We start from the raw sequence: 19,653 nt of genomic DNA, 5'->3' as shown, positions 1-19,653 counted from the left end.
TCTCATGTGTTGTTGACACAACAAACGGGGGGATTAGTTGCGCCGCCTGTTCTCCCAGTTGGGGAACGGTTTTACCACATGTTTTGCCAGCTGATTTGCTCGAGCTCGAGCTCGCCTCTTTCTGTAGATGTGCTCGATTTAACTTCCTGAGGTGGCGCTCATAGTCTGTGTCAACGGGCTTGAGAACTGGTGCTCTAGCCATACGAATGAAGTGGTCAATCTTTTCCTCAGGCACTTTCTCCCTTGGCGGCGATGGCGGTTTCAGTGCAAAATGGGCTTCCACCTCGGCCTTCGATATGGCTGCGTTTTCCTCCTCGGACTTGTTGTAAGGCCTCTGCGGAAGAGGCGCGAGGCTGCTTGGACCATATTAAAATCGCTTGCCTCAGCCTGTACCTCCAGTACTACCTCGACTTGTACCGCTACACACCATAGTTGAGGCGGCTCTCTTCCGTGATTGCTGAGGCGGCGAAGACGGCTGACGTGGCTGAGTTGGAGGAGGAGGAGTGGCCTGAAGCTGTGCCAGACTTGGAGGAGGAGTGGCCTGACGCTTTGCCGGACTTGGAGGAGGAGGAGTGGCCTGAAGTTGTGCCGGACTTGAAGGAGGAGTGGTCTGACGCGTTGGTGGACTTGGAGGAGCGGGAGTGTGCTGACTCGGTGGCGGACTTCGACGAAGAGTCTGATGACGCTGTGTCGGTGGCCTTCGAAAGATGATGCAATCATTTCTCCAAAGGGTGATACGATGGTTGGCCTCTCCCAGTGTGTGCTCCTCGTCACCTCCAGGAATGTCAAGCTCTAGCCCCAAATATTGGTCCACCACCTCATCAACCAAGAAACGAGCATAGCCCGCTGGAATCGGGTTGCAATGGAAGGTTGCCTCGGTAGGATTTGTAAAAGCAACGTCGTCCGCCACCTTCATGGATATGTTCTTCATTTTGAAGTGTAGCTCACAGTTAGTGTTCTCCATGATGTCATCCACTGGGTAGCTATTCAGCAATGCGTCGCCCGGGGCGGAACCCACGCTGCTTCTCGGCATGGATGGGACGGTGCTATCCAATGCTGGATCATCCGCTAGCTGCTGCAGCTACTGAGACTCCCTTTGCTGGCTAAGTGAGTCGATCTGCTCCTGCTGCCGCTGGAATTTGACTGCCAAGTCCGCGTGCACTGATTCTAGGCCTTGAAGGCGTTCATAGTCCAGCTTCCTCTGCTCCTCCTCCATATTCCTCTTCTTCTCCTCCTCAATCTTCTTTCTCGCACGGGTTCTGTAGTCGGCGTTCCAGTCCGAAAACCCCTCATACCATGGAATAGCGCCCTTGCCTCGTGTTCTTCCCGGGTGTTCAGGATTTCCCAGGGCACGCATAAGCTCGCCGTTCTCTCTGTTGGGCTCGAACACCCCCGATCGAGCCTCTTCTATTGCAACAAGTAGCTTATCTTCGGCTCCGTCCAGACATGCCTTTTTCGAAACTTTGCCTGTCTTCGGGTCCAACTCCCCCTCATGAGCATAGAACCAAGCCCCGCACCTGGGGGGCCAGCTCAATGTTTCTGGAGTGACACCTGCATCCTCCAGCTCTTTCTCAGACTTATCCCACTTAGGCATTCCCACCGCATAGCCACCTGGCCCCAGCTTATGGAAGTTATCCTTTTTTGCGGCATTGGCCTTGTTTATTCTCGACCGTTCCTTAGATAATTCCGAATCCTTGAATTTCACGAAATCGTCCCAATGAGCACTTTGCTTCTCTAGTGTTCCCTCGAATACTGGAGTCTTCCTTCTTCCCTTGACGTACTTGTCCCATTCACGATTCTTGTGGTTGTTGAATGCAACCGCCATCTTCCTAAGAGTAGCGTCCTTGACTTTCTCCACATCTACATCTGTGAAATGATCTGGTAGGGTGAAATGTTCCATGAGCGTTTCCCAAAGCAGAAGTTTTTGTCTGTCGTCGACAAAAGTAACTCCTGGACGTGGCTTTGCTGGCTCTCTCCATTCTTGAAGGGAGATCGAGAGTTGGTCCTTCACAAGAACTCCGCACTGACGAATGAACTTGTCCTGCTTATATAAATATATATACCCCGCCGGTCTTTGTTGTTTCAAGATCAACATTTTCTTCGTCATGTTCATAGTTCATGACTTCATCAATTCGGTCGTCGCGATCGAATATCATATCACCCTCCCCGGTTTTGTTTAGATATCCGGAGCCGTCACAATCTTCTTCATTCTGATCATCATCTGGCCCGCGAGGATTGTGTATGATATTGAACAGGGCCTCTTCTCCCTCTCTGCCGGTATTGTCCGCCATAGGTTTTATTTAACTAATCCGAAAGAAATATATTCAAATTACAATGCATGGATGCAATCAATTAATAAGGAAAAACTGAAGCAATCATAGTACATAATAAGCATCATAGAATAAAATCTCGAATACGTCGTCTCGAATAATAGATATAATCTCGAATACATCGTCTCGAATAATAGATATAATCTCTAATACATCGTCTCGAATAATAGATATAATATCGAATACATCACTAGCTAGCTATCTAGCAAGCTAATAAAGATCGAATACTACAGAGTAATCTAGGCCACTCGCGGTTCCTGAGGTGCGGGCGGTGGACACCCAAAGATAAGGAACCATCACTGGATCATAGCTCGGGTGATCTCCCAAAAGAACCTGCCAGGTATTGGAGAACCTGACGTCCATAGCAGCCATGTAGCGATGGGCGTGCTCGTCCTCCTCCCTGACACGGCGATGTACCACCTCCGGCGGGGCCGGCTCCCTCCTCAACGAAAGTGGCCCATGCGAACGCCACCAAAGGAGATCGGGGGCGACGACGGGACCCGGGGCCGGGTTCCTCACCAAGCGTCGCGCCCCTGAAGGTAGCACCTCCCAGTGCTAGCTCGGCGGAGCCCAGTCCCGAACATGGGTCCTCTGAAGCAGGACGTCGTCGTGAACGGGTCGACGGCGAGGATGCGGGCCGGGCATCGCCGACAACAAATACTATATGCCGCAAAAGTAAAGTAACATTTTTTAAATGATGGATTGTGATTTCATATATGCAAATTCTAAATTTTATAACTAAAACTAACATTTCTAATATTTCTATAACTAAAACTAACATTTCTAATATTTCTATAACTAAAAAACATTTCTATATAACTAACATTTCTAATATAACTAACATTTCTATATAACTAACATTTCTAATATTTCTATATAACTAACATTTATAATATTTCTATAACTAAAAAACTTTTCTATATAACTAACATTTCTAATAATTCTATAACTAAAAAACAGAAAGATTGCTGACATTTCTATAACAATGTGTGTGTGTGTGTGTGTGTGTGGTACATGGCGGCCGGGGCAGGAAGCTCGCCGGCGAGGCGCGACGACGGCGGCGACGGGGACGGAGATGGAGAAGGCGATGGGGACGGGGACGGGGCGGCGACGACGGGGACGGGGCGGCGACGACGGGGACGGGGAGGACAGGCCGGGCGGGGACAACGGGAGGACGGGGCGAGGCGCGACGACGGGGACGGGGACGGGGACGGCGACGGCGACGGACAGCGACGGGGACGGCGACGGACGGCGACAGGGACGGCGACGGGGGCGGCGACGACGGGGCAGAGGGAGAGATGAGAAACTGACAATTTTTTTGAAGTGGTTTCTTATATAGAACAACCTTTAGTACCGGCTGGAGCCACCAACTGGTACTAAAGGTCTGTTTTGGCCAGGCCAAGCGGCGGGAACGGCACCCCTTTAGTACCGGTTGGTGGCTCCAACCGGTACTAAAGACCCCCCCTTTAGTATTGGTATGAGCCACCACCTAGTACTAAAGGGGGTGCACTGGCACAGGTGCGGTGCGTCATGTTTAGTCCCACCTCGCTAGCCGAGGGGCGTCCGCACTGGTTTATAAGCCCCAGTACGGTAGCTCCCTCGAGCTCCTCTCCAAAGCAGGCCTATTGGGCCTAAATGTTTTGTGCTTCCCTGTAGGCCTACTGGGCCTTCGCGGGCCTGCATCCTGGCCCAACAACAGGTTGGGTTTCTAATCGTATGTAGGCCGCTGTGGCGCAGTAGGTGGGCTTTTTTTTCTTATTTTTTTGCTTTATTTATTTTTGTTTTATTTATTTTTGAGTTGTTTTTTGTTGTATATAGAGTTTCTTTGTGAATATTTTTGCTTTAGGTACAAAAAATTACAAACTTTCTCTTAGTACCGGTAGTTTACAAATTTGAATAGTTTAAATTTTGAATTATTTGAAATTTGTGTGAATCACAAGTTTGTGAATAACTTAACTTTGAAAATAGATTTTTTTCAGTGATTCTTTTTTCTTATGTTTAATATTAGTGTGTTTTATCATTATATTTAATTTGGTAATGCTTAGGTTATTTAAAAATGAAATGCCTTTGTAACGGATGAGTTTCGTCCGAAACCCTCATACTTCAAAAGAGATTGTCCATTTTGTACACGAAGTGCATCCAGTTTTTGCGGTAACCCTCTCTACTTTTTTGCACATGCTATGTGGGTGAAATTATGATACCATGCCAACTTTCAACCTTTTCTGAGTTCATTTGAAATGCTTTTCAATTTCAGGGTCATTAGCTGAAAAAATCAGTAAATGCATGAAAGAATTTGCTTGCATAAAATTTCTTCGTGTTTCAAATGCCAAAACACATAACTAGCTACCCTAACTGTTACAGAGATTCCCTCATGGGTGTGAAACACAGAAGAAAGTGATGATAGTGAAGCCGATCACATCCCTGATCTTTGGGTGTGAAACTTTTTCTTCGCGTGTGTCCCTTTACGCCGTAGCCATGGAAAATCTTCATCATTTAACTGGATGCTCGGGTCAATATTCACTATGAATGGAGCAATTTCACCAAACTTTTCATAATCTCCTGACATGTCTGTCTTGTCATCCACTCCCATGATGTTTCTCTTCCCAGAAAGAACTATGTGCCGCTTTGGCTCATCGTACGATGCATTCGCTTCCTTATCTTTTCTTTTTCTCGGCTTGGTAGACATGTCCTTCACATAGAAAACCTGTGCCACATCATTGGCTAGGACGAATGTTTCGTCTGCATACGCAAGATTGTTGAGATCCACTGTTGTCATTTCGTACTGCGGGTCTTCCGTTACCCCGCCTCGTGTCATATTGACCAATTCGCACTAAAACAAAGGGACCTTCAAACCACGTCGATAGTCAAGTTCCCATATGTCCTGTATATAACCATAATATGTTTCCTTTCCCGTCTTCGTTTCTACATCAAAGAGGACACCACTGTTTTGGTTGGTGCTCTTCTTATCTTGGGCGATCGTGTAAAATATATTATTTATCTCGTACCCTTTGAAAGTCGTTATATTCAAATATGGTAACTGGGACAGCAAGTACAAGTCATCTTCAATAGAGGCGTCATGTATGGTACGTGTCTGTAACCAGCTGGCGAAACTCCTGGTTTGTTCACGTGTAATCCAGTCATCAGACCGCTCCGAGTGTTTGGAGCGTAGCAAATTCTTGTGTTCATCCATATACGGAGCCACCAATGCGGAATTCTGTATAACTGTGTAGTGTGCTTCAGTGAGAGAATGTCCGTCCATACATATTATTTGTTCCCCTCCTAGCGTGCCTTTTCCATCCAGTCTGCCCTTATGCCGCGATTGAGGAACACCAATCTGCTTAAGGTCAGGAATAAAGTCAATACAAAACTCAATGACCTCCTAATTTTCATGGCCCTTGGAGATGCTTTCTTCTGGCCTAGCACGGTTATGAACATATTTTTTTAAGACTCCCATGAACCTCTCGAAGGGGAACATATTATGTAGAAATACAGGACCCAAAACGTTAATCTCTTCACATAGGTGAACTAGGACGTGTGTCATGATGTTGAAGAAGGATGGTGGGAACACCAACTCAAAACTGAAAAGACATTGCACCAAATCATTCTCTATCCTTGGTATGATTTCTAGATCGATTACCTTCTGAGAGATTGCATTGAGGAATGCACATAGCTTCACAATGGCTAATCGAGCGTTTTCTGGTAGAAGCCCCCTCAATGCAACCGGAAGCAGTTGCGTCATAATCACGTGGCAGTCATGAGACTTTAGGTTCTGGAACTTTTTCTCTGCCATGTTTATTATTCCTTTATATTCGACGAGAAGCCAGACGGTACCTTAATACTGAGCAGGCATTCAAAGAAGATTTCCTTCTCTTCTTTGGTAAGAGTGTAGCTTGCATGACCCTGATGTATGCCGTCTTTTCTGTGCATACGTTGCTGGTCCTCCCGTGCCTCGGGTGTATCTTTTGTCTTCCCATACACGCCCAAGAAGCCAAGCAGGGTCACACAAAGATTCCTCGTCATGTGCATCACGTCGATTGCGGAGCGGACCTCTAGGTCTTTCCAATAGGGCAGGTCCCAAAATATAGATTTCTTCTTCCACATGGGTGCGCGTCCGTCAGCGTCATTCGGAAGAGGTTGTCCACCAGGACCCTTTCCAAAGACCACCTTCAAATCCTTGACCATATCATGTACATCAGCACCAGTACGGTGGAGAGGCTTCGTCCGGTGATCCGCCTCACCTTTGAAATGCTTGCCTATCTTTCTTATGGGATGCCTGCTCCGAAGAAATCGACGATGTCCCAGGTACACATTCTTCTTACAATTAGCCAAATATATATTGTCGGTACCGTCCAAACAGTGCGTGCATGCGCGGTATCCCTTGTTTGTCTGTCCTGAAAGGTTACTGAGAGCAGGCCAATCATTGATGGTCACGAACAGCAACGCCTTTAGGTCAAATTCTTCCCCCATGTGCTCATCCCACACACGTACACCTGTTTCATTCCACAGTTGTAAGAGTTCTTCAACTAATGGCATTAGGTACACATCAATGTCGTTGCCGGGTTGCTTAGGACCTTGGATGAGCACTGGCATCATAATGAACTTCCGCTTCATGCACAACCAAGGAGGAAGGTTATACAAACATAGAGTCACAGGCCAGGTGCTATGGTTGGTGCTCTGCTCCCCAAAAGGATTAATGCCATCTGCACTTAGACTAAACCATACGTTCCTTGCGTCATCTGTAAACTCCTTCCCGTACTTTCTTTCGATTTTTCTCCACTGCGACCCGTCAACGGGTACTCTCAACTTTCCGTGTTTCTTACGGTCTTTTCTGTGCCATCGCATCGCCTTGGCATGCTCTTTGTTTTGGAACAAACGTTTCAACCGTGGTATTATAGGAGCATACCACATCACCTTGGCAGGAATCTTCCTCCTGGGGCGCTCGCCCTCGACATCACCAGGGTCATCGCGGTTGATCTTATAGCACAATGCACCGCATACCGGGCAAGCGTTCAAATCCTCGTACTCACCGCGGTAGAGGATGAAATCATTAGGGCATGCATGTATCTTCTGCACCTCTAACCCTAGAGGGCAGACAGCCTTCTTTGCTTCGTATGTACTCTCGGGCAATTCGTTATCCTTTGGAAGCATATTCTTTATCATTACCAGCAACTTTCCAAATCTCTTGTCAGATACACCATTCTTTGCCTTCCATTGTAGCAATTCCAGTGTGGTGCCCAGCTTTTTCTTGTCACCTACGCAATTCGGGTACAACAATTTTTTGTGATCCTCTAACATGCGCCGCAACTTCTTCTTCTCCAAATCACTTGCGCAGTTTCTCTTTGCATCGGCAATGGCCCGACCTAGATCATCAACAGGCTCATCCAATGCCTCTTCTTCAGCTTCTTCCCGCATTGCCGGCTCAGCTTCTTCCCGCATTACCGGCTCAGCTTCTTCCCTCATTGTTGTATCATCGTATTCATGGAACCCATGGCCAGGATAGTTATCGTCGTCCTCTTCTTCTTCATTGTCTTCCATCATAACCCCTCTTTCTCCATGCTTGGTCCAAACATTATAGTGGGGCATGAAACCGGACTCAAACAGGTGGACGTGAATGGTTCTTGACGTAGAGTAATTGTGACCATTCTTACAGCCAGCGCATGGACAAGGCATAAAACCATCTGCACGCTTGTTTGCCTTAGCTGCAAGCAGAAAAGTACGCACGCCATTAATGAACTCGGGAGAGCATCGGTCATTGTACATCCATTGCCGGCTCATCTTTAATACACATCACCGAAAACACCAAATTAATACAATACATAAAGTTCATACATAAAGATCATAGAACACTTAAATGCAACAAACAAATAAATCTCTAGCTAAAGAATTTAAATGCAACAACAAATACGATCAAGATCGCAACTAAGGTAACAATTGATCCAATAGCATAATGATACCAAGCCTCACTATGAATGGCATATTTTCTAATCTTTCTAATCTTCAAGCATATTTTCTCCATCTTAATCTTGTGATCATCGACGACATCGGCAACATGCAACTCCAATTCTATCTTCTCCCCCTCAATTCTTTTCAATTTTTCCTTCAAATCCTCGTTTTCTCTTTCAACTAAATTTAACCTCTCGGCAATAGGGTCGGTTGGAATTTCCGGTTCAACTACCTCCTACATATACAAATATCTATGTCAACTTGATGGGCATAATTTGTCATAAACACGAAATGCAATGAATAGTTTTAAAAGAGAATATACCACATCCGAATCATAACCCGGACGAGGGCCGACGGGGACGGATATCAAAACCATGGCACTATGTATAACAAACAACGTATGAGTAAGATAATTATACGAGTAACTATATATCCAAATCACACAAACATCAGTTTTTTATATAAAACTTCATGAACAAGAGGCTCACCACAAGGTGGTGGCGGCGACGGGACGTTGCAGGCGATCGATGGTGGTTACGACGGAGATTTAGAAGGCACTAAGTAAACCACACCTACATATGCAAACTAAGTGTTATTTTGACCTCAAATTGCATATAAATCAAATACTAGCACATATATATAATTCCTCCCAAATTACTAAACTCAAAAGTCAATCACTATATAAAGCATTGCACGAGCTAATCTAGCAATGAGAGATGAAAGGACAAAGTTGCTAACCTTTGTGATCATTTGAATGGATGGGGCCCTTCAAATCTTGACAAATTTTGGGCAAAATGTGTGATGAGCTTGAGAGGAAGAGGGAAAAGAACAGAGAGGAGAGGGGAAAGGGGAAGAACAGAGCGAGCTCGGGTGGATGAAGGGTCTATGTAGGACGACCTTTAGTACCGGTTCGTGATACGACCCGATACTAAAGGTGCTGGAGGGGCCCCGGACTGACAACATCCTGCCACCACTCACTTTAGTACCGGTTCGTGGCACGAACCGGTGCTAAAGGTTCACCACGAACCGGTACTAATGATGTCCGCCCGCCTAGCCGTTGGAACCGGCACTAATGGACACATTAGTGCTGGCTCAAATTCAAACCGGCACTAATGTGCTTCTCATTTGACCCTTTTTCTACTAGTGATATTAGCATTATTCTTATCCGCCCCCAAGCGAATCAAATTAAAATCAACCCCACCACCACAGGGAGGTTGATTGCCCTTTTGGCCCCAACCAGGTTGGTTAGTTCGAGCAGGAACGCCGGCGATCTGGAGTGATCGGCAGGTCCATAAACACACACGACCACCCACGACAAACCAGATACATGATGTTTAATAGTAGCGGCTGAAAGGAAAACACCAACGTCCCACTACATTACATCACATACATCCTTATTACAACCCAACAAAATGCCACCAGAATGCCCAACAGAGGGTACCCAGTGCCAATCAAAACGTTGTAAGGGGTCATAAGCGAGCAGTTCTCTAAAGGTAAAATCAGTCTTAATCGTCTCTTGAAGCGCAACCACGTCAATACGTTCTTTGGCCATGTATTCTTTAAGTTGTGTGCGCAGGCCACCATGGCCACAACCACGTATATTCCAGAACATGTACCGCATCTAAATAATCCCGTTACGTAGGCGCACACCCCGAGAGGTCACCGCCTTTGCCACTCTCTTCCTAGCCGCCACTCAGCCATTAGAAGGAAGGACACCAGCTTCCCTAGCTTGTGTCGCCTCGTCGGGCACTCTCTCGTCACCAGTCTCTACTGGTACAATGGCTAACTCGTTGCTGTTAGCGCAGCGCACGACGGCAGCCGCCAGCACAGCCTGCGCCTCTTCCCTAGCACGCACGAGCGAAATAATGTCGGACTGAGACCCTCGGGTTTCCACGCCGCAATCGTCTAAAATGCTCGCGAGGTGATCATCCGAGAAGGCATTAAGAATGCGGAAAGATGGCAAGGGATTACCTGCAGCGTCCATGTTCTTGTCGGCGATGCGGATTTTGGCGCTCTCCATGGAAGAGAGATCACCGAGCTTGGCCTTGGCCCGAATGCTAGGAGCGCGCTGCACCACCGGGATTGCCTTGGTGCGCCTGGCCTTGTTGTTAGTACCCGTCGCCCCTAGCGCCGCCCCCAGCTCGCCACCAAGGTCAGAAGTCGCCACCTCCGCCACCACCATCGCCTGCTTGTTAGCCGGCTTCCTCCCCGCCGTTTTCTTAGGTTGATGACCAACGCTGTTGGAACCCCGATGCGGGGCAGGGGTAAGGTCGCCACCCTCGTTCACCACTCAACCAGTGTCCGCCCCCACGCTCACTGGAGAGGATGAGGCGGGAAGAGAAACAGCCGAGGATACCCCGCCCGCTCCACTCAGGGACGCCGCCACCTCGTTCGGGGCAGTGTTGGTCTCGAACTCATTGAAGGAAAGCTCCAGCAACCGGGCGAGCGAAGGCACGCTCACCGCGGTGTCCTGACTCGCCACCCCAATGGCACCAGCCTTAGCCGACAGCGTACCCAGCTTATCCCGCGTTTCCGTGTCAATCTCCGTGCCAATGGATGTATCCTGGAGGTTGTCGTCTGGTTCTATCCCCCTGTCTTGCATCTTGGCATCCTGGTTCGCCGCAGCACTAGGAACGCCCTCGCCCCCATGCAGATCTTTGCCTGGTTCAGCCCTACCATGTTTGTCATTGCCCTGTGGCCGTACGCCCGGATTCGCGTCCATGGAAGGAGGATGGGAACGACCAGATCCAAGCTCGGCCCTCGCACCACCCCTTTTGGGCAAGGTCTCACGCTCCACCTTGATTTGATCTCCCTCGTGGTTGAACCACACCTCGACGAACCATTCAGCTTCTCCGGGGCTTTGCAAGCGAGCTTCATCCAAACAGGCCCCAACCTGATCAGAGACAGTTCATCGACCACGATTGGCCGTCCCAGCATCCGGAACCCCTCCCTGATGCGGTCTTCACAGATATGCTTATTTGGGACTCCATGGAGCCGCACCCAAGTCTCCGGCATCACCATGGGATGGACCTCCTCGTGAAGCATGTCGCGTACACGCGCAGTAATGTCATTGATCGACAGAAACAGCTTACCGCTAGATTTCGCCATGTGTAACAGATCTGCAGAAGGAAAGACCACCACGAAATCGTCATCGCCCACCTGTGTGACCTGCCAATCCCATTCTCTCCGGTCACCATGTGCTTCAGTTCTTGTTTGAGAATCCGAAGATTAAGCTTCCCCGGCTCCGCAGAGAGGATGGCAACGTTCTTGATGCGAGCATCGATGGGGGCTTCGTCCTCGTCCTCCTCTTCAAACTCTAGACAAAAGAAACCCTCCCCAGAGATGGCACTTCCCATGATTTGTAGGTGAAGCTGTCGGCCCCGTGTCGGGCAGTGCGCGGACCCGTGCCCTTCTTCCTTGCAGAGCACACAGAGGGGCAAGAACTTGCATTTGGATTGGTAGTGACCGAGTCGCCCGCACTTGAAGCACTCCACATCCGGCGCCTCCTCCACTGGGATGGGTTCCTCCGCCGTACCCTTGAACGCAGAGGGCAGCGCCATCGCCAGTGGATCTGTAGGTACACGCGGCTTCTTGGCCAATGGATCCCCGTGGCCCCCACCACAGTTGGGATGAGCCTCATGCTTCCTCTCAAGCACGCGCCGCCGCTGCTGAACCTTCTTCTTCTTCTTGCGCTTCTGCTGCTGGATCCACCACGGGGGAGGAGGACCCGAATCCCCCTCACGCCCGCCATGGTCGCGAGATCCCCCACGATCTTCTCTGGCCTCGCGGCCACCCGAACGATGGCGCATCACGCGCTTCGCCTTGTCGCGTAGCTCCCGTTCCCTGCATCGTTCCGCCTCTGGGTCTGAAATCTCCATCGGTCTCTTGTCTGCTCGCCGATCTCCCATCACCACCGCCGCGAAGGAATGGAGGAGGAGGGAGGAGGGAGGCAGATCTTGAGCGTGCGGGCGGATGAGCGAGGTGCCGCACCTCGCAAGTGGTGGCTGGAAACCCTAAATGGGGATCCAGGTAACCCCTCCTCACCCACTTATAGCCAGTGGTCGGGCGAGTAAGGGGCCGAGGCGCGTTGGGCCGTTGGGGCGCGTGTGGCCGCAGGTCCGAGGCCATCTCCAGGCCCAACCCCACTGGTGGGGCAGAGATGCACCCAGTCTGTCCCCGCCGCCCAGGCCCAGAACCCTCAGCCAGCCCTGCACCCGACGCCGGCCCAGTAAGGACCCCCGCTGCCGGCCCATCCGTCCCAACCCTAGGGCCCGGTGCAGAGCGCATCGTCTCCGAACCGCACAGCACCACCGCCGCCTCTGCCGCCGCCACCACTTGGGATGCCGACAGGCACGGCCAGTCCTCCCTGGACAACTCCATCTCAACCACCAGCAGGCTCGCCGTCGTCTTGGATCGGATAAACGTCGCCGCCCCCGACGAAACGCCAGCACCCGAGCCCGAGCCGCTGACCTCGACGGTAGCCAGATGCGCGAGGCCATGGTCCTGGAGCCACGGCCGCCCGGCGCAAAGCGCCTCCCACGCCCCGAGCCCGAACCCACCGCACTCTGCTTCGCCGCAAAGACCACGAAATCTCTGATCGACGGCCCTGCAGGCACCGCGCACAGGCCCCGCTCCAAAACCAGCGCCTCGTCCTCGACCTCCTCCTTCGAGTCCTCTGCTGCCAGCGCCCAAAAGCGATTGTGTCGAGCGCCGCCTCCCGCCTCAGGAGAGCTGGCGCGGCCCGCCCCGCCGCTCCCCTAGTGACCGCTCGCGCCGGGCTGGACCACCGACCAGCCCGCCGCCTCCTCCACGGTCGGCACCAGCACCGAAATAGGCGCGTCGCCCGCGCAGTCGCCTTCCCGACTAATCCTCCGTCTCTTCAAACACATTCTGAATTTATCTCAAAATTTCCGGCGATGCGCTTTCAAGGGGAGGAGACGTTCTGGTCGGCATTTGTGCCCTGTCTATTTGCTTTTTTGTCAGTGTAAGGATAAGAGAGGGATAAACTTATTCGTCACGGGGAAACTGCTCCTAGGGAGAGAGGGGCGAATCCCACGCGACTCTGTTCCCCTCTGCGTCCGCCAGCGTTCCCGTGGGTTCCTTCTCCCTCCGCCGGTCATTTCAACGGCGGGAGGGTGGGGGAACCCTGGATCTACGCTCCGGTGTGTAGATACGTTGTGGGTAGTTAGGTTTCTGGACGGCGGCACTGTGGAGGCGGAGTTGCTGCCGGGGAGAGTAAGGGTGCTGCCGCTCGTTCCCCTCTGTGTCGCTGTCCTCCGGGGCTCCGCCGTCGAGCTTGCGGATTTTGGTGCTCGCGGATCTTGGGATCTGGCGTGATCTTCGTCCTTCTCGCTGGTCGAGGTCGCGTCGATGGCTGTGCTTGTGAGGTGCTCCTGCTCTGCGCGGGGCTGTCGTCGCCAAGGTGATGGCCTGCTGCTGGAGCCTTTGGTCCCCCGTCTTCGTCTTTGTCATGGTAAGGAGGCTCTGGTCTTGCTGTGGATGGCTGGGGGTTGGGCGGTGGCGCCGGTGTCGTCTGGTGTTGCTGCTTGTACAGGGCCTCTTGGTCGACTCCAGTTCTTCGTTCTGCCAGCTCCAGTGGTCGAGCGATGCTGGATCTTCCCCTGTCCGTCGTGCTGGTCCAGTTGGGCCTTAGCTGAAGACTTCCTGTCCGTGATTAATCCGTTTAGCAGATGTCAAGGTTACGCTGGCCTCGTGTGGGAGCAGCGGCAACGGCAGCGGCAGCGCGCGGGCAGCTCACGGTGGTGTGTGGGGTGGTTCGGCTCCCTAGGGACCGGATTTTAGTTTTTTTCTTTATGGGGTGCTCTGTATCACTAGCTTGTGCTAATATAGTTCTGGGGTCCTTTTCGCAAAAAAAGAGAGGGATAAACTTTCCTAAAATGGTTGTTTGCTTGGGAACTCTAACGAGGAAAGGCACATAATAATTTTCTAAAAACACCATCGATTGACTATCCACCAAACAAGGAAGATGAAAAACTCGACCGCCTGGCAAATGTATTTTTATCTTTTTTTGCGTTGTGCAGGGTAAATGTGATTAGTAAACTCAAAATTAAACTGAAAATTCATACAGGAACATGCAAAATTCTGTGGAGAGCGACACGAGTTGATGAAGATAAAAAAGAGGCGTCAATTCAGTCGGCCGAAAACTATTATATACCATATGAGAAAAGAACATGCCAATAGATGACAGCAAAATTTATCTAATGTGTAGTTTGTAAACCAGAAACTTGCTACTCGAGGCTCACCTTGTTCGTCACATCCTTCGAAATTTTCTGGCCCCTGCCGGAACTCATTGTGAGGAGCCTACTGGCACTGTGCTTCGCCACATGGCCAGCGGCCACCTGCCAACTAGCGTGTCGTCGATCCTTATGCCGGCCATGGCGATGACATCCTTTGCCATGTCGGTACTGATCAGCTCCAAGAATCTGGCAGATATATGGCAAGCATAATTGATCAAATATATTCTATAAATTACCTAGGTCTAGCCTGTTAGTTGAAGGATGCCCACCGTTTTCTTCGCGCTCCTTGGCTAAGAGTGGCCAAGGACGAATGAACTCGATGCAATAATCCTCGAGCTTGGAGCAATTGTGACAGTGAGCGTGAGCCAGCTTCAACATGTGTAATGCGTTATCTTTTGAGATGTGCTCAGCCAAGAAGTTTTGACATATGGCCTTCATCCTGTCCAGGCCGAACCGACATGCCGCCCCGAGCATCTCTCCTGCCGCCCCTGTGCTAACGAGAGGTTCTAGCTTGTCGGTGTAGACAAAGTTGAGCATGGCCTTGAAGACATCAGCCTTCATACCGTCAACCTGTATGAGGTTGTCATCCCTGATATTGACTGCTCCTGCCATCGCTTCACATAGGATTGGCGATCGCGCGGCGATCAAAAGATGGTGGGCGTGAATTTCGCTATTCTCGACCAGAAAGCACACGTCCGCCCCATCTCCGCTCACCAGCAGCTTCCCGAGTTGCGATGTGATGCTGGAATCGGGCACGGTGATCATGGCCCTGGTCGTGGGAGAGCAGATAATAGTGTAGGCATGCGTGATAAGAGCAACGTTGCAGTGTATGGTTAAGGAGCCATCATGTGCTAGGTACTTTGATTTTGCAGACTCAAAGGTGATTAACCTTCCAAGTCCCCAGCCTTCATTGTTTTGGGCGTATACTGCACATATTTGTTGTTCCACGTAATCTATGGCCATGTTTGACTTCCTACTTGGGTCAAAGATCTTGCACTACCGGACTCGCGGGCTATGCCTACGGCCACGGGCCGTCGGCATAGGCCCCTAGGCCGTCGGCATAGATCTATGCCTACGGCTGCCGTCGGCATAGCCTCGTCGGCGTAGCGTCAGCGTAGTTTGTCAGACCGTCGGCATAGTATAGCCGTCGGCATAGTATAGCCGTCGGTAGTGTTTTTCTTCTGACGGCAACGGACGGCACCGTCAAAAGCGCTGACGAATCACGCAATGCCACGTCGCAGGGCTATGCCTACAGCAAAGCTGTAGGCATAGATGAATCTATGCCATCTATGCCGACGGCTTTGCCGTCGGCATATCTCTGCCACGTGGCAGCTCCTGGGTTCTGGCAGCAGGGCTATGCCTACGGCAAAGCCGTCGGCATACATATTGATATATGCCTACGGCTTTGCTGTAGGCATAGATGTGCCACGTGGCAAGCCCTGATAACTCCTGGGCGTATATATGCCGACGGCTTTGCCGTAGGCATAGTTTTTTTTCTCTGTTTTCTCTTTTCCAATTCATTTGACAGCATTTCAAAACAGAACAATATGAAATTATGCAGAAATATGACAATTCGTCATGTAAACATACTCAAGTTCATCTAAACATACTCAAGCTCACCATCATCATCTAAACATACTCAAGTTCATCACATCATCTAAAGATCATCACCGACGGAAGTTCATGAACATAAAAGTAGTGCAAGACATGAAACATGATAAAAGTAGGAATATGAAAGGCATGGCACGATGGCCACATGCACGGAATCATCAAGCAAGGGCACCACCGCCAAAACCACCACCTCCGCCAAAAGCACCACCTCCGCCAAAACCACCACCACCACCTCCGCCAAAAACGCCATCACGACCACCACCACTCTGCCAGATCGGAGTGACTGGGGTCGACGGAGCAGGAGTCGAGCCACCGGTCCCCTACATGTTTCAGAAAAGATTCTAACGGTAAATATGATATGATAGTGTTTCATGAACGAGAACTAGTTTGCTAGTAGTTAGGCAAATGTACTAACCGGACCATCACTGCCTAGTGCCACCCATTCATCGAACGTGGGCACGTGTGGGGGTTCTCCCGCGGGTGGTGGTGGGGGTCCCATTTGTCGTGGACGGTGCGCCGCGGATCGGTGACGTGGCATGACGATATATGCCGACGGCCGCCCGTCCAGGCCGTCGGCATAGATTTGACGACGTTAGCCGCTGGTCACGGGCGGGGTCGCCGGGCCCACGGGTATGCCGACGGCCTGGGTATGCCGACGGTTGCTGTCGCCATGTTCGCAGCTGGGCCGACGACATATGTATGCCGACGGGTGCCGTCGGCTTAGCTCGTGGTAGCCCGACGGCCAAGATACGCCGACGGCCAAGACGTGGCTGTCGGCATAGCGCAAAGTAGGCCGACGGCAGCCGTCGGCATTGATTTGGCCGTCGGGGTAGGGCCAGTTTCCGGTAGTGTTGAAGGTGCTGGACACCTCGACACCACGGTCTGGAGGATCAGTCAACAGCCTGAGGTACACAGAGATGTTCCCTTGGTTCTCTGCTGCATCTCCTACCGGGTTCACCTCTATCCTCCAGTTGTAACCACCGATGTGGAAAGCACCCGAATGGATCACATGGCCAACACCATGGCTCCTCTGAACGGAAAGGAAGTTGGGTATCCTGAACTCGTGCACGCCATGCACTTTTTGGGACATGTTATAAGTAGACCAGGTCTTCCCAAGTGGCAGGCCATTGATACGGTCCGACATCCGAGGACGAGGAGTTATGTGCGGCTACTCTTTCCATGATCTCGGTTATCAAAGAGGTGCAGCTTTCTTTGATGATGAGCTCCTGTAACTCTTGTGTCTTGGTCACAGCAGCGCACATGGCAGGGTCGGAACTCGGAAGCTATGTACTCGATGCAAGAATCCTCGAGCTGGCGGCAGCTGTAGCGGCCGCGCACGACCAGCAACGTGGCCATGACATTGGTGGTGTCCATGCTCTCGGACAGTATGTTCTCACACATAAGCCTCAGCCTCTCTACGTCATAGCGATCTGCAGCCACGAGGAGGTCGCGTGCCATGGCTCCACGGCGCCTCGCCACATATCTCTCCTTGCAAGCAGGCTGGTGTTTGCTTGTTGGTTTGATGGGCAGCTCATCAGTGTAGATGAAGCGGAGCATGGCCCTAAAGGTGGAGGTTCTCATGTCTTCGATGACGACGCGCGCGGCAGCAGCACCATCATTCGTCTGCCAGCAGAACTGCGCGGCGAAGACCGGCGATTGCATGGCGAGCACGAGCTTGTGCGCCCGGATCTCGGTCTGCTCCACAACGAAGGTCACGTCTGGGTGCAAGCAAGGTGGTCTCATGTCTGGTTCTGGTCCATCCGCGAGCAGAAGTTTGCGGATATCCTGAGAGATGGTGGGTGGAGGCACCATGCAAAGTGGTGGCGTGTCTTCGGTGGTGGGGGTGCACGCCTCGATTATGAGGTCGACGGTGCAGTGGATGGTGAGGCGATCGTCTCTCACGTAGCTGCTCTCATGGGCAAGGAACGCGCGGGGAACTGAGAGCTTCCAGGTCATGCCCGATGTAGCCGTCGTGGAGATGGAGAAGACATTGGAGCTGCCGCTTCGCCACACGGCAGGTGGCGACTCGCCCAGCGGGTCCTCGATCCGGAGACTGGCCTTGGCGACGACGTCCTTGGTTATCCGGAGGCTGAGCAGCTCGAGGGAGATTGACGAGAGTTCACCCTTACAATCGAACCAGCAGCCGAGCTCCCAGGTGTGGCCACCGGCGCTGAAGGCGCCGGACCTGATGATGGTGAAGCAGTATTTGTCGGCGACGCTGCCGAGATGCTTCCGCTGGCTGTAGCCGACGATGTCAAACTGGTGTGTGCCACGGATGAGCTTTGTCCTGTGCGTCGACGCCTTCCTCTGCGGCTCCGACGCCATGACCGGGCGGTTCAGCTTCTCGATCGCTAGATCGATCGATGAGGATGCAAAGTTGCAAACGCAAACACGTGTGCTCAAGAAAACATAGATTTTTTTTGAGGGAACAAGAAAACATAGATTTGATTGAACTCGATCTCCTTATATATGATTTTGTTTATCAACTCAAAGAGGTTTATTAGTTAACCAATGATTTCTATTTTATTCTGCCAGTTTGACACCAATTTCCAGACAACGCTCCATTGAAGCACCGGTGATGCAGCACCGTCAACGGCAGACATGGATGATGCGTTGTAGCACCGTCGCCGACGAGCATCTACATGGATGCTACGTTGCAGCAAATCACCGCCAAGAAGCTCCATGGATGCTCCTTTGCAGTATCGTAGTTGTCGTCGAATTTTCACGGCAGATGTCCTTAGTGTCAGGACTTAGTCGCGAGGCCAACGCATCTATGTGGTAGCTTGAGAGGGGTCGAGCGGGATGAGAGACGCGATGTTTTTACCCAGGTTCGGCCCCTCACGGTGGAGGTAAAAGCCTACATTCTGCTTCATTGATATTGATGATGATGACCACGGTTACAAGATTGCTCTATCTCGCGAGCTCTTGTCTAAACCTAACTTGTCCAACCCGTGGAACTTGTCCCTCTCCCTCCTTTTGGGGAGCCCTGCCCCTCCTTATATATGTTGGAGGGGCGGGTTACATGTAGAGTCCTATTAGGATTAGGACTAGTCTATTTCTAATACAAACCGGATACAAGTCCAGGTCTTAACTCCTTGTAAGATAAATGTTCCTCATGCCTTTTCTCTTAAACCGGCCCACGATTATCATAAACCGGCATGTTGGGCCTTGGGCCTTGTCATCCATCTGGAACACGCGCCCGGTCACCAATGAGTCTTCAGGCTCATGAATCGTCATACCAGTGAACTGCCAGATACGTAAACCGCCAATCCTTTGGCGGTTTACCAATGAAACACCTAGTCCAGTAGGGTTATACTTCCGGCCGGTTTACGCCGCGGGGTATATCCCCGACATTAGCCCCAAGTTTAGCTTGGATTTATCCATGGTAAACTTATGCTGCAAAATTAACATAAGAATAAATTTGATAGGTTGTGCTCCGGGTTAAGAATTCTTATAAACCGGTACCTGATCACCCTTAAGTCCTTGTTATTTCCTCCTTCTGGGAAGTCCGG

The 19,653-nt window shown here is 51.0% G+C and overlaps 1 pseudogene; it reads right to left on the bottom strand.

Moving 5' to 3' along the window:
- Positions 1-9,354: 9,354 nt before the first annotated feature.
- Positions 9,355-18,466, bottom strand: LOC123056740 (uncharacterized; annotated as a pseudogene).
- Positions 18,467-19,653: the final 1,187 nt, after the last annotated feature.

Source organism: Triticum aestivum, chromosome 3A, assembly GCF_018294505.1.
Source record: "Triticum aestivum cultivar Chinese Spring chromosome 3A, IWGSC CS RefSeq v2.1, whole genome shotgun sequence".
Taxonomy (NCBI): Eukaryota; Viridiplantae; Streptophyta; class Magnoliopsida; order Poales; family Poaceae; genus Triticum; species Triticum aestivum.
Note: the sequence above shows the minus strand (reverse complement) of the source record. Positions and strands in the feature narration are given on the sequence as shown.